The sequence below is a fragment of the Caloenas nicobarica genome, chromosome 6 (genome assembly GCF_036013445.1).
Source record: "Caloenas nicobarica isolate bCalNic1 chromosome 6, bCalNic1.hap1, whole genome shotgun sequence".
NCBI classification, from domain to species: Eukaryota; Metazoa; Chordata; class Aves; order Columbiformes; family Columbidae; genus Caloenas; species Caloenas nicobarica.
In genome coordinates, this window is record NC_088250.1 from 37,743,633 (window position 1) to 37,759,183 (window position 15,551).

Below are 15,551 nucleotides of genomic sequence, written 5' to 3' on the forward strand. Positions count from 1 at the left end.
GTAAGGGAAGACTATACTGCATTTTACTGAACAAAATTGCAGCAGAAGCACCAGTTTTTCGTGGTCTTTCCGTATTTGTAGTAAAAGTTTTGCAAAATGAATAATACTGAAAGTTAACATTAGGTGTCAGTATTTTACATATTATTTAGGGAGAGAATATCAAGTGAAAGAGCTTCTGTGTAAAAAAAAAAAAAGATAGTATTACAGCCTGTTTTTTCAAATGCTCTAAGTTATCACAGCTAGAGTAATATCGGGAATAATTATGTGTGAAATAATTAATTGTATATACCCCGAATGCTTCTTGCTAGTTACATCTCTGATTTAAAATTCTGTATTAAGTACTACTGCTTTCTAATTGTGATAACGTTTAGTTCTTGTATTATCTGAACAAATTACATTTTTCAAATTAAACTGCAAGACATGAGTGTCTGTAGATGACAGAAAATTGATACCCAGGTAGAGCGATAAAATGCCTATAAAATGAAGGACTATAAATGTGAATATGAAGATCCTTGGTTGTATGTGATCTTGCTCAGCACAATTTAATACTGTACAGGTCTCTTAAACTCACTGCAACTGTTGAAAACATGAGGGGAAAAACACTATAGAATCTATTTGTGCATTTTTTTATCCTGTTTTGCCATGAAAAGTCTAGAGAGAAGGTGAAGTCTTCTTCCATAAGCATAAAAGGATGCTTATCTTTTCCAAAAGACTAGTACACTCTGAGTGGAAAAAGAAAAAAAAAAAAAGGTACGACTTATAGTTATTTTCTCATCTTTGCTGGTTGCCTGATTGCGTATGGGAAGGACATGACCCATTTGAAGAACAAGATACAAAACTTTGGGAGCCCTTGGTCTGACCACTGCAGGATCCACCTTGCTCTTGTTTTATCAGCAGAGTATTATACATAGGTAGGTTAAGAAAAAATGAAAAGAGAAAGAAAGGGAGAAAACGACACAACCTAATCTGGCCCTGTAATACGTTCAGTTCTAGAAAAAGAAAGCATGGAAGATAATGAAAGAAAATAATTCACTTTTTAAGGAATGTCACATTATGTTGTGGTCAGGTTCCCAAACAAAGTGGGTACAGGTGGGAATTCCAGGTGAAATTCTAACCCTGGGGTAGGGATGGGCCTTGGTTGTGTTCAGAAATAAGCATCTAGGGCTAAATCCCCAGAGGGGCCTTACAGGATGTGTAGACATCAAAGCATTGGCAGCAATCTAATGAAGACGTGGCTGGAGTAGGTGTGTTATTTCATATACTCATTTCTAAATCCCAGATTTGATGAACATGTCATGATCTAAGGTATTTCCAAGGGAGCTGACCTGCTCAGAGACCCTTAAAAATCTCAGCAGGTTCCCGTCTGAACCTCTGGGCACCCAAACTGATGAAAATATGTTTCTGAAAAGCAAGTCACTCCTTATGACTGGCTGAGAGATAGTTTTGCGTTGTAAGCTTAAACTTTTGTCAATATTTATGAAATATATTTAGAAGGCTTATTCAGAAATGAATAAGTTACAGATCAGTAATTCATACTTTTTATATTCCAAGTTTTTATTACCTAAACTTACTCTTCTAAGCATCGTTTTAGTTTTTTAGTTAAATATAAGTGAGAATTGATTGGGGTATTTCTCAATGGAATTCTATCTTTATTTCATCATAATTGCTTCATATTTGAATAATGACAGATGAACTACTTCGTTCAATTGCAGTTTTAAGGCTTTGAAGTCACAATAGCAGCAAAGGATTTAAATCCTGAAGCCATTATTATGGCAGAGAAGACATCAGGGAAAAGGAAAACTTATGGTCATGTAATTTTCTAGACAGAAAAATACTTCTGCGGTTACACTTTTTTTTTTTCCCCCCCTAGACATTTTACTGACGTTAAAAGGATCCACTAAACTTCAACAAAATGAAGTAGCTGCAACTTCTAGCAAAACAAATGGCTTCCATCTACCATGGAAGAAGACATTAGAAATGCGGAAAGAGAGTCCTTGCTGTAAGTAAACTTCTGTAGTTATTTTGCTTTGGAGTTAGCTACAAAACCATTTAAAATTCTAGGCAGCTGCAATACTGTATTTCACCAATAAAGAGTTCATTAGATCTTTTTTCTCTCTGACATTTACATCTAGTCCTGAGTACATGTTAATACTCCAAGGTATGAATTTCAAAGTTCCCTTTATCTTTATGTACAGTTTTAAGCAATTAATCAAATGATAAAAAATAGCTTTAAAAATAAGAAACGAATTGTGAATTTAAAGTACATGTTCAAAAAGTTGCTACATTATAATTTGCAGAAGACAGGGCCTCTTATCAACTGAGCTAAATTCAGAAGTTCTTTTTTTTTTTTTTTTAACTTACATTTTATTGAAGGATTTTGAAGAGATCGTCAAATTGTTAAAACATGACCAAGTGGTATATCCAGGATAGTTCTTTCTCCTGGGAGGCTACATCAAGGTGGGAGAGACATAGAAAAATCATTATTTAATATGTTCAGAATGACTTCCATGTAGGGCAAGATTTATACAGGGTTCTGAAATAAGCATGGGGGCAAGCAGCACTGAAAACCCTTCATTTGAAATAAAACCAGATGGCAAACTTGTCATCACAGCACCAGGTATAAATACGAAAATCTGTATGAAAACTTTTCCAGTTTTTTATTCATAACAAAGCCCGTTCTAAACGAAAGATAGCATCCGAGCGTGAGATGCCACTGCAGCTTTAAAGGAATGATGCCTTCTGGGATGTCACCTGCGTGGTGAAATATAGATTGTGTAGATAACCCCCTAGACTGGAGCACAGCTCATGGTCTCACCTATTGCAGCACAGAGCAAGTTCCCTGCTACTGGGGAGACTGTGTTTAGTGGGATGGGTGTAACCATGTGTTTGTGGTAATTGAGTATGAATCGAGCCTCATGGGTCCAACTCGCAACTTTGCTCCTTTGCAAATTTTCCTGGTGGCTCGGTTTACCACCTGGGATAGACCATGATGTGAGGTGGTCATTGCAAGTGTAACTGGGACTGGACATCTGCGAAGTTCACGGTGATAATTGAGTACAAGATACTAAGAGTGGGGAGCTGTTAAAATGTCGTTTATGAATCTCAACAGAAAGAGGTCTGTAATGTATTTTCTGTTTTAGCAGAGTGGTGTGTCTGACGTACTTCATGCATACTGACACTGTGCTGCTTTTAAATGAGTGTTTCACATGAATTTCCACCTGGGAGGTGAAAGGAAATTTTGAGAAATATTAATCCTTCAGATGGGACATAGAAACAGTTTTAATGTCTTAGCATTTCCTAGAGCTGTGGTGAGCGAGGACAGGCAGGTAACATATGAGCTTCAACCAGATGTGCTGCCAAAGCCATCGAGGCCAGTGGGAACTGGCAAAAACGTTGAGACATTTTTCCCTGCTGAATTTAGAGTAATTCTGCTCAGTGCAGGGGTTGTGGGAAGACCTGCTGAAGCCCAGTTCCCTTCGCTGGTGGTGCAGCCACCTTTGGGATGCTTGACCTCCTCCCAGCCCAGCAAAGAACCTCAAGACACAACTTGATTTCTACGGTTCACCATCCTGGTGTGTCAGGTATCTCAGTTTTACTGATTATGAAGTCTTGGTAAAGTGTGTTTTGAGATCTCACACTTGGTTTCTAGAATCTAATGGTTGATAATGCTTCCTGCTTTCCTAGTTCATGTCCCGTTTAATATACACTTGTACAAAAATGGCTTATTAAGATAACAGCATATATCATGTATAGTGGCATACTAAAAAGCAGTGGAACTTGACTCTTAAATTGATGTGAAAATCCCATTCATTACCATTGTTTATGGCTTCTAGTTTGAACATAGTTCTGTGGCAGATTAATTTAATGAATTTATAAACCTCTTTATAGCATCTAAGTTTCATCTGTTTTGCAATGAACTTGAGTTAGATGAGGTAAACTCATTGTCAGCCAAAGCAGGAGTGGCAAGTACACTGAATTTTGGAAAGAAATTACTCTCAACTTCTCAAATTTAACTAATAAATCAAAGACTATTGCTCTGTATCAGATGTGGATGAAAGATAATGCTATGAGTCAATTTTTGGAAGATCCTAAATTCTGTGGAAGTATGGATGTAGCATATGACTGCTTCGTTTTCATTAGTATTCTTATTTTATTCAAACTTTCTTACTTTAACTGGATATTAAAATTGAAGTGATAAAATACCAGAAAAAGTATGAATCACCAAAATTACATGCTAAAGTCTGTCATCTTGACATTTTTCTGAATGAATATTGAAATGCTTAGCAAAAAAAAGATCTTGAAATTCCTCCATCAGTAATCAGACCCAGACTTTACTTGAAAAAGAAATCCTTTTTACATTTAGTTACGAAAAGCATGTTCTTAATTATACTGATGTTCATTAAAACAAATGTCCTGAAAGACTACTATTTTCAATTCAAAGGCTCTTCAAAAACATCTGAAAAAAACCCATAATCTACAATAAATCTATCCTGGAAAAAGCTTAGACAGAAAAACATACCAGTTCAATGTATATTATATATGTTTATGTACGTCTATATGTGTGCATATGTGTGCTCTTCTTCAGAGCATCAAGAGGTTTGCTTCTGTCTTCTATTTTTCACATTGATAGAAAGTGTAAGAAGTGGTTTAATTTGATGAAATCAAACATTCAGTGAAAAGAAAGGCATTAGCTCTGAAATAAGACTTCAGTTTTGCAGGGCTGTAGATACTTTGAACTTGGATGACATTGTCTCTGAGGACAAGATGTTTGATGAATTTTAGACTTTAAAGCCTTTAGCAGGAAAAATTAGTCCAGAATCTGTTCCTGTAGGATAGGGAAAAAAAACCCCTGACTCTTCAAAAGATCAGGAAAAAAATTATGTCATTTTCTATTTCCCTTAAGTACCTTTCCTTCAGATGCTTATACTGGAAAAGGCTCAACAGCCATGGATTTAGGGGTTTATGCTCCTAGAGATCTGAGCAGTTATGTCTTCTCTGCACAAAATATTGAGGAGACAAACAAACAAGCAACAACCAACCAACCAAACAACACCACAAAACAAACAAAAACCCCAAACAAATTGAGAAAAAACCCAACCCAAAACCTTAGAATATAAGGATAAAGGGATCTATGGGTAAGATGGTCTTAGAAACATCTCTCACTATTTTTTATCTATTAATTTAATATAATGAACATAATGATTTGTGTAAAATTACATTACCCCTGTTATATGCCAAATCTGTCAGGAACATCTGCTTTGCATTCAGCATATCTTAATGGCATACACTGCAGAGTTATAATCTTTAAATTTTTTTCATTAAAGTCCTATTTTAGATTTGCAAGCTTGTGCATGAGGGGAGAAGGGCTGGTGCCTCCATCACACTGTTGCCATTAAAGGTTATTAAAAAAAACGCCTTTTGGCTCTGTGAATAAATGACTAATGAGTGCAAGTTGATTTTGCAGACCCTCATCCAAGAAAAGAATAAACCCGGATTAAAATGTCTCATGGAGAATATTTTTTTCCCAGCAGGCCTAACATTCAACAGTTTTTTGTTCAGAGGAGCTGGAAGGGTCATGATAACTGAAGCTTGAAAAAAAGGTGAACTGATAACACAGGTGAGGGGGTGGGCTAAAGGGACTATAATTAATGGAGTATTTATAAACGCACAGAGGCTGCAGCAGAGATGTGGTTCTGTTGATGCTCCTGTCCATTTACATGACCAAGGAGTGGGGGCTGCTACCTGCAGTGCCACGACTAATGTCAGTAACTCCTTCTCTCCCTCTTTTCTAAACCCAAAATAATACTAAAAACATTCCCTTAACCCCAAATACCACTTGCCTGCTAATGCTACACTTCCTCCTATTGTAGAGCTTGTCTGGACTAATAGAAATAATGGATCTCAATGGATGCTTTTCACTGCTCAGAAGGTGTAATTCTGGCTGATAAGAAATCAGCATTGTCTTATTTTTGCTAAACACCCCCCCACATCAGGCAAGCATGGAGATGGTGTAAAACATGGCACAAGGCACCTGCTATTGCAGTGTAAAGGTGATCGTTCTGCGATAACCTACATGGGTAACTATGGCATTGGAATATGACAGTGCTGTGCATCTGCTTTAGGAGAGTTCCTGTTAAGTCTGGCAGATGTAGAATAAAACGGGGCTCATAACAGCAAGAGCACAAGCATGAACCTGAGGAAAGGGAATGACAGAGTGCTCTTGAGAAACAAGGGAAAAGGAAGTGTATGACTTCAGAGACCACAGACTATAGAGATAAGAAGGAACTGAAAAACTGGAGCAATCTCAAAAGCTATAAAATGAAAGCTATCAGTTTTCTATTTTTGCCTGCTTGACGCAGGCTGAAATTAAATCTGTTTGTGAAGATGTGTTGGAGTGGCCTGACTTAAAGACCTCCTTATTTTCTCTAGGTGGCTGCTGTGAAGTCTTCCAAGAAGTGCAAACAGCCGACATACCTAATACCCCACCTGGTGGCTATTAGTTGCACTGATGGTGCATTTCTATTTCTATTTCCTCCTCCAAATCTGGATACCCCTGCTCACCAATAACTGGTAAGATTGGCTGACATCTCCCGAATCATACGATAATGTACAAGAGCGATTGCCTGTCAGCAGGAGGGAGCTGGGGAAAAGGGCAACAGAGTACATGTACAAAAACTAGAAACATCCTAGTATTACATGGGCAAATAAAATCATAGGAAGCAATTGGACCTGACATACTGAATTACTTAATTCAACTAATTGCTTCAAGTCTTTGGTAAACTCATTCTTTTTTTTTTTTTTTGTTTGTTTCCTAGTCCATTTTAGGCAGCATTAGTCTTCTCTGAAAGCTTCTGGACACGTGAGAGGACAAATATCTGTCTGCAGAGGAGTTTTCCTGCCTGCGTCTGACTTTCTCTTGTTTTTTATTGACTTCTTTCTTCTGGCATAACTACCCAGGCAGTTCTGACTCACTTTGCGATGGCAGCGTGGGAGGGAGCAGAGCGAGAGCAGAACCTGCGGCGTGGATAAAAGCTGTATTAGCAAGAGACAAGTGATGACTGCAGCAATTCTTATTTCCACTAGATTTGATGTGGGCCACATTATTTTTGTGAATGCCCTGAGTTGCTGTATGCTTGAGTTTCATCTTTTTGCGAATGCGAGATTTCTCGAGCTGCTTCTTCCTCAAAGGCTGAAGCTCAAGAAGAGAATATCCCAGAACATCTCAGCTTTCTTCTGCGTTCATCCTCAGTGTGGGATTCACAGGGCTTGGTACTTTCCGCACTGTTATTCACTATGCAGTTGAAGCTTTTTAATAGAGGTAGAAACAGCATTGGCTAGAGTATCAGTTTTATATCAAGGACAGCCACTTCGTATTTCCTTTACGGTTGAGACATTGACAGGTTTTGGAACATCTCCAGTCAACAAGCTCTTGGTGTGGAGAGTTTGGGTCACACCTGAAGCCAGTGGTGAACGCCAAGAAGAGAAAGGCTTTGCAGAGGGTTTTGCCAGCACCACTTTGTGACAATGACTTAATCACGGGTTCATAGATTAAGTTACCGTCACCCAAAATACATGACTCATTTGTCTTCTTAAGGTCCGTTACTCTATGGTGTAAAACCGCCTTTTTGGCCGTTTGGTATTGTAGCACTTTAAGCGCTCAGAGGCCTAATGCTCCAGAAAATGCATTTACGCTGCATTTAAAGCTTGCATGTAACTAAATCCTGTCAAGGCAAGTCTTTACATAATGCATCAACATATGCTGGGTTTTTGTCTCTTTTAGTAGAGTATAGACATACAATGGGTTGGAGTCGCTTTGCTATGTTATTAAATATAACCTTAGGCATGACTGGCCTTTAAAATAAGTGTCAAGATCTGTAAAACACCTGGGAAAGAGAGAGAGAAAAGGACCAGCTTGGTTTTACATAGAACTTTCTTTCCTAGTAGTTTTCATTAACTCCAGTGGGTTTTTTTGGTTGTGTTTTTTTTTTTTTTTTTTTAAACAGTGAAAAATTACATTAGGTAGGCTGGAAAAATAGTGTAAAAATGAAGAAATATGTTATTTTCTTAGTTATGAATATTTCTAAATCCAAATCTCATTATAAGGTAAAATGATCTTTGTCAGGAAGTAATTGTCCACAGACTTCTGTCCTAAACTTCCCTGCTGCTTTGTAAAGTATATCTGTTATCAAAACCGTAGCAGCTTAGCTATTAAGAGATGTTTTAAAGCAAGATCATTTGTCTCCTAAAATTTGAGTGGTGTGGGTTTTAGACCTCAAGTCACAGCACATATGTTCCTTCCATATAGCCAATATTAAACCACTGGAGAATCTTCCAAGATCTGTTTTCTGCCACCTGTGACGATTTTTTAAAGATATCTTTTGCACTTTTAAGACTGGAGTAAGTAAAATGGATTGTTTAGGGGAAAAATCAGCTCAGAGTAAAATATTTTGGAAGGTGATACCATAATGTTTATAATGCATGTTATGGTTGAGAGGGTTGTGTGATTTTAACCATTACTGTATATTTACATTGAAGTTTACATACAAGGTCCTACATAATAAGCATTTATTGCCCAGTCAGGTAGTATTGGAGACTGCTGTTAACTTGAATACAAATTATTGGAGCTGTTACCTGGCCATGTGCGTGGCCCTCTAGATATGTAAGAATGTGTTCCTAGAAATGTTTTTACTGGAATTAAACATTCAAAGGTCTTATAGCAAAAAAATAATGGCTACTGAATGGACATCATCTCTCTGAGTAAACAGCTGCTGTGAGCAAGAATATGAATTATTGTCCATACAGACATAATTCTTTGTTCTTTTTAATTTAAATGTTTTAAAACCTACTACAACTATTAAAGATACCATTTCTCTGGTGAAGAATGTGGGAAATAATAAATTTTTTCTTCATCATCACGTGGTCTAATAGTTTCTTAGGGTTTTTCCCAGTCAATTGCAAAGCTTTGGAACTTTTTCCGTTTTCACGAGTAAAAAATTATTTTCTTCTGGAACCAGCCATTGCATGCACAGTTGTTCTTCCAGGCTTGTGCCTGCACGCTCTCCCGGCTTGTATTGTCTGTTATGGCTTGATTTACCCACTGGATTAGATTTGTCACTGGATTTCTGCTACGCAACCCAAGCTATGGGCTGCCTGCCAGTCATCTCAACAGAGAATTAGGCAAAAAGAAAAAAAAGTCAAGTTTTCAAGTTTTCTTCCCCCTCAGGAGACTGCTGGTTCAGAACAAGTCTTGGAATCACCATTCAAGCACCTGATGAAATTTATGATACTTTTTGAACTTATTAGAACTGAGTTGGTAATTGACATTCGGCATCCTCAGTCAATAGTGATTTTTTAAAACTGCTGGTTTAGCCTTAATGTTCTGTGCTCTCAGTTATGAGATGTGGGAAACTGGATGTTCACCAGCTCGCTGACATGTCTCATAAGCAATGACGCCATGAATCACTGAAATAGGGACAAGAAATCTGAGCTTCGGAGATGATGCTCCACCTTTAATTTTCACAGCAAACACATAAAGACCAACCTGTTGAGCAGCAATCTGCTCCAGGTAATGTCAATGCAGTTTCTGTTTCCTGTTTAGTTTTACTTAAATTAAGCGAGCTCTTAGATTTTGCTAAACCTTTTTTTTTTTTTTTTGCACATCTGAAGTATTTTCAGCCTTCCAGAGATCACACAGGAAGCTTGTACTGCATAAGTTTAAGCAGTATGCAAAGCTGCCATCCTTTTATAGAATTTTGTCACTACTGACATACTGTCAAATGCGAAGGAAATCAGACCGAATATGCAACTTGACTTGAAATGTTAGGTGTACAGTGAAAGACATTTTCATCAAAAATGTCATGTCCCCGGTAACCTAACTTTGGACAGGGTAACACAGAGAAGTTCTGCTGCAGCATTTTACAAGTTTACAAAAGTTTTTTTCACGTTGTAGCGATGAAGTTCTGTTGTCCACACTGTGTATAAATATTTCCGAATTGTAATAATGCTTTTGATGGTTTCGTTTGAAGAAAATCTTAAGATTTGCATGGTTACAATAGATTTTTCAATCAGTGGTTCTCTAAAATGTATTCCGTATGACAAATTTAGTTGAAATACGTAATGTTTTTAAAAGAGCTAGCAATTAATCAGTGCTGCTGCAGGTTCTTCAAGCGCTAGCAGTTGTTAGTTTACAGAAAAGCATGGTATTGCTTTCTCACTTCTTCACACCTGGCAGAAACACCTCATCGCTATTCATACGCAACATCCAAGTTTTTGTTCCAAAAGTCCATCTTTAAAAAAAAAAAAAAATCCCTAAAATGCGGTGCCTACAAAGAAATGATATTTTTAGTTTAGAACAGTAAAGACAAGCTGTCACACTGCTCAATTCGCTCTCCTGTCTGTACATCTGTGTTACCTCTTGTCAATGTTGTAAGCTTTTGGGAACAAGGACAGTCCTGGTTCTGGCTTTATACGGCCTTTAGCATAATTGGATCTTTGGCCGTGGAATGAAGGTTGTAGAAGTTCTAACAAAATCAATAATAATAATGTCAGGGTCAGTCTGTAGCTTAATGGCTTTGCCATTCCTTCAGCAGTGCTACGCTCCTACGTTCCTCCTTTTTCTGTCTGGTATTCTTGAATCCTCGAAGCTCAATGCATGATGTACTAAAGCTGTTCTCTGCAGGAATTTTCATGCCTTTTTTTTTTTTTTTTTTTTTTTTTTCCGCAATAGGAAAAGATCTGAAAGCAAATCAGGTGTTTTTTTTTTTCTTTGCAGCCTTGTAAAATTTGTCATGATCCCTTTCTAGGTCTTCCTAAGCTCTACTCCAGCCTCAGCCCTCATTTCTTAACTATCTCTACCTTTTCTCTTAATGCCATTGATCGTCTTTGTATCCAAAATACTTTATTCAGCCTTTGAAAGCATTTAGCTCTTCACTTCAAGCTTCTTCCTTTCAACTTAGGAACAGCCATCTCAGCATAGGAGATTTACCAGTGTGCTGATAGGAGATGTGCATCTCAGGGTAATTTGCAATTGCCCCATTTACCTGTGCATTTCATGTCTGTCTCTTTTGGTTCCCATGTAAAATGGACATGGTCCCAGTTTTCCGTAAGGAGAGAAGGAGATGGAGACAAAAAGATCCAGAAAGAGCGGAGGAGAAAATGGAGACAGGGTGGGTGACAAAGGTTGCTGGATGAGGTCTGCATGAAAAGGAGGAGGAGATGATGGGAAAGGTAAAACTAGAAGTAAATACCTGTGGGCTGCACCCTGAAGCCCAGCGCCTTCTCATTCTTTTTTGACACTAACCTGGGAACATAATATTCTGCCCAAATCCAACTGGCAGATAACTCTCCTCAAAGCCTGGAATGTTCTGCTTGATCCTTCCGTAGGGCACTCAATGGACATCTGCACAGATGTAGCACATTTTCTTGAGGAGCTCCAGTGGCAACCCCGTCAACAGGGTTTGTACTACTGCTCTGTTAGAACAAATCCTTAAACTTCAGGATGGTCTTGATTTTTCTCGGGTCATATGGCATTTCTTTGTTTTATTGTGGAAGACAACAACGACAAAAAAATTCCCCCTATTCTGCCAAAGCATCAACAGAGGGCTCTGCAGCCTGACCAGCGCTGTAGCGGTCCTTGCACAACCACCCTGCCCTGCAAGGGAATCCCTGCTGCACTGCTGAGATGAGCCCTCGTAAGTCAATCTAGAAATACCAGAAAGATAATATCACTTCTTGGTGAAAAAAAAATAGACCACGAGGGAAGACGCAGGTGAAGGTGTATGCAAGGAAGGGGCTTTTCTAGAGCCTGAAGGCGCAGAGCTGCGTCTGGACCTGCTGGTTCTGTGGGTTCCCCTTCCTGAGAGGGACCGATATGGTGCGAGATGCTGCGGGAAGGGAAGCGGGGCAGCAGCTGTGTGTGCCCGAGCTTCTCCAAGGGCTGCTTCGTGGAGAAATGTTGAAACAGAAAATCAAAGAAACAGAAGGGTTTCTCAGGGCGACCTTCACCAGGCAGTAGCACAAGTCATTTTCTTTAGTAGCAAACTCCCTGGCGAGAATTTGCTCTTTTATAAATCTAAAGTCACAGTATGGTAAATCTCACATTTACCCAAGCTACATTTCAAAATAGCAAAACAGATTTGTTGCAAGCTATTTATTTCAGTACTCAGAGGGTTTAATTGTAGGTAAGAAAAGGGAAGTTGTCTTGAGGCTTAGAATCGTAATTCCTTTCAGCATTTCCTTTTAAACCTCATGTTTACCTTCTGCAAAAACTAACCCTCCTTGTTTGTTGCAATTTTAACACCAAAACTGATTTCCTACCTTAAAATTTGGCTTTTTATCCAATGCGGAAGAGTTCTGTGCTAGACCTGTGCGTAAGTCTCTAACTGCTAAAATGGTTGGCTTCTGCTCTTGCAGGAAGTGGTTTTATTTTACTTTTTTTTCCTGCTTTCTTTCTGTCTTTACGAGCTGTGGGAGATTAACCCAAATGCTGTCTATAGACATGTGACCTAGATGTTTTCCGTTTTTTGAAATAGTTAACACTGTTACTGGTTGATGGCAGTTTGAGATGAGACGACGACATCTGTGAGGCTGTAGGTAAGGAGTCTTAAATTCATCTTAATACAGTTTAGGAAACCTCTTGCTAAAGATTTTTAAAATAATCATAACTACATGTATTTGGTATGCATTCAATAGAGACTGTGTTAGTTACATAATATTTTTTTCTGTTGGTGTTTGTGAATTTGGAAGTAATGAGTAGCAACGTAGAGGGTAGAGATGTGAAATGATGTTTTAAAGGAGAAATTACTATTCAGAATCTGGCAAAACTGTTGCATCCTCTGCAAGAGGCAACTGTATCTGACCCAAACCGCTAATCGCTTCTCATATCTCTGTCAGTACTAACTAGTTGTCCCCAAAAGTTAGAGAAGGCTGGTGGCGCTGGCTGGGAAATGAGATTAGATCACATTTCCCAGTATTTACTTTTGTTGGGTGCAATTTAGCATTGCTTGATTAACTGGCTTCCTTGCTGGTGATGCGGTGATTAGTAGCAGTGGATAGTGTAAGACTTAGTGAATGGTAAGAGTAGTTATCTAGTTGATACTCGATATCACTAATGACTGAAGAGATCGATAGAGGGATCTCTTGCCCCGCTCAGTATCAAAAAGTTTGGTACCACTCTATTGTTCAACAGTGGTGCTAATAGGAATAAGACACAGAGTGGCATAAAGAACATTGTACAAAAACTACCCTTGGTTTGTCTGTGGGCACTGTGCTGCTCCTCGTGGAGCTGCTCAAGAGGGATGCCATGGGAGCATGTTTTCTGCATGAGGCTGTTTCAGTCCGGAGTCATTCCTACTCTGCTTTGGAGTTGGCCAGAAAAACGTTGTGTCCCCTGGGTCCCCATCTCACTTGAAGCTTTCTGTCAGAAAAGATCACTTTGCATTGCTGTCAGTGGCCAAACACTTCTTTCTGGCCTTCAGAGCCTTACAGGGAAATACTAATTTAAGATGTCCAAATAATGCAATATAATGCTTTGTTTGTGGGCCACAATCTGTGGGCCAGAATTAGCAAGATTTGTTCGATCGTGAAGATTTGTTTTCCTGGTAATGTGTAGTTTGCTGCAAACTTTGTGACATGTACTCGTGTTTGTAACTGATACCCTTATCATAAGGAACAACTTGTTTTTCTTCTGGAAATATGGGTCAGAGTTGAAAGATACCACATGTGGCTTGAACCTCATTTGAAATTGTGCATGCTAATTGGAGACAGATTTTAGTGTAGCGTTGCAAGATTTCATTTCAAATTTTCAGTACTTTTTAGAGAAAATAAAGCTGTCCCGCCTGCATACACAAATCAGCACAGACAGGGAAATTGTATAAAAAGAACATGTTCTCTTCCTGGGCTGTGTTTCTGGTGGTTTTTATGTTACTGCTGCAATGTCTTAAGAGTCATTTGAAATGCATTTTCCACAGAGCTGTGAGATTTGGTGAAGTAGTTTGAATTCTCAGAGTTATTTTTCTTTATTTTCTCCCTTCCCTACAACTTACCTCTTTGTGTCCAAAGGAAAATCATTCAAAACCAGCATGTCTTGTTCACTTTACCTCTCTATCCAATTACATCTGTAACATACATTTGCTCATTTTCTTTTCCAAATAGAGCGAACAGCTGAAGCACTCTCTGTATTTTAAAGCTCCTGCTGTACATTTTTATTGAATTACAAAAAACCTTCGCCTTTTTGGCAGCATTTGTTGTAAAAACTGCCTTTTGCTTTGATACGAGAGATGCCCTAGCTTGGAAGAGATACTCCATCTTCTTCTGACCAAGCATGTGTGTGTGGCCCCCTTGGTAGCCCCTCTCACCAGGGCTGGGATTACCAGGGCAGCAAAGGAGAGATTTGAATCAGACCACGATCTCGGGCATGTTCCTCCCCACCTGGAGCGAGGCAGGAACCACAAACTAAAATGGTGACGGAGACACGTTTTGATTCTTCTCCTGACTGAGTGGCACACCACTGGCTTAACCGAAACAGCTGTAAATGGCTCTGGTTTGGATTTCCATATTTCTGGCCCCAGAAGTTATTACTTCTTTGCAGTGATGAGTTTCAGACCAGGCTCTAAAAAGCAACATCCCACACAAGCGGGACGGAGCAGCCGTCGTGGTGGGGATGGCTTCAGCTGTGCTGCTTGGAGACTTCAGCTTGGTTCTCTGCTAAGCAGCCCCACAGACTTTTAGCAGTGGGACCTGTGGTATTATGGCCTGTTTCTACTGAGGCACATGGGGCTTGGTGCATTGTAGGCATCATCTGAACTTTTTGGGGCTCACAACATGTAATTCTAATAGTTGCCTATTTTTCTTAACTTTTTTTTTTTTTTTTTTTTTTTTTTTTTTTGAGATGCCTTTGCTGTGTCGGCTCAATCAGTGTGAGCTGCTAGCAATTTAACGAGTTGTTAAAGCCTGCATGCTGCTAAAAACTGTCTCTTGATGCTGGAGAAGTCTGTCAGTGCTTAGGTATGTTCTTGATTAGAAACCTGAAGCATGACAGTTGTACAGAATGTACCCTAATCCTGTATATGTAGGTGTTGTTTGAGTTGATCTCTTTTAAAGACAAAACAAAGCACCATGTGAGCTCTAGCTAAAGTCTCTATGTTTCACTTTTCTCCTAAGTAAGGCTTCCACAGGGATGCGTCAAACCTATTTCTTAGTGCTACCAAGATGACGCATACCAGCTATATGAAGATGCTGTGATAGTTTTCCTGGTTTCATTTGTCGATAGCATTAGTCCTGAAGAAAACAAATGGCATAAAATTTTGGCCCAGCTTTTGACTGTGTATCTTGATAATTCAAGCACCATTCAGAGCAAACCAGCAGATTTCTTTATCTGGTTACACAACCTGCACAAAACTGTCCCTTCTTCCATCCTGTGGTGGCTTCCAACAGCTTTTGGCAGCATTAAAATAATTGCTGTAATGTCGTCTTAGTTTGAGATGAGGCTGAAGGCCCTGCTGCCTTCAGCTTGCCCACAATAACACATTTGGGTGTGCATTTGGGTACCTGCG

At 39.0% G+C, this 15,551-nt stretch overlaps 1 protein-coding gene across 1 annotated transcript in view; it reads left to right on the plus strand.

The window, feature by feature from the left end:
* Positions 1-12,498: 12,498 nt before the first annotated feature.
* Positions 12,499-15,551, plus strand: part of ARHGAP15 (Rho GTPase activating protein 15) — a 325,750-nt gene continuing 322,697 nt past the window's right edge. Inside the window, exon 1 of the mRNA XM_065637984.1 lies at positions 12,499-12,591. The gene's annotated coding sequence lies outside the window, so the exon portion shown is untranslated. The remainder of the gene's footprint in view (positions 12,592-15,551) is intronic.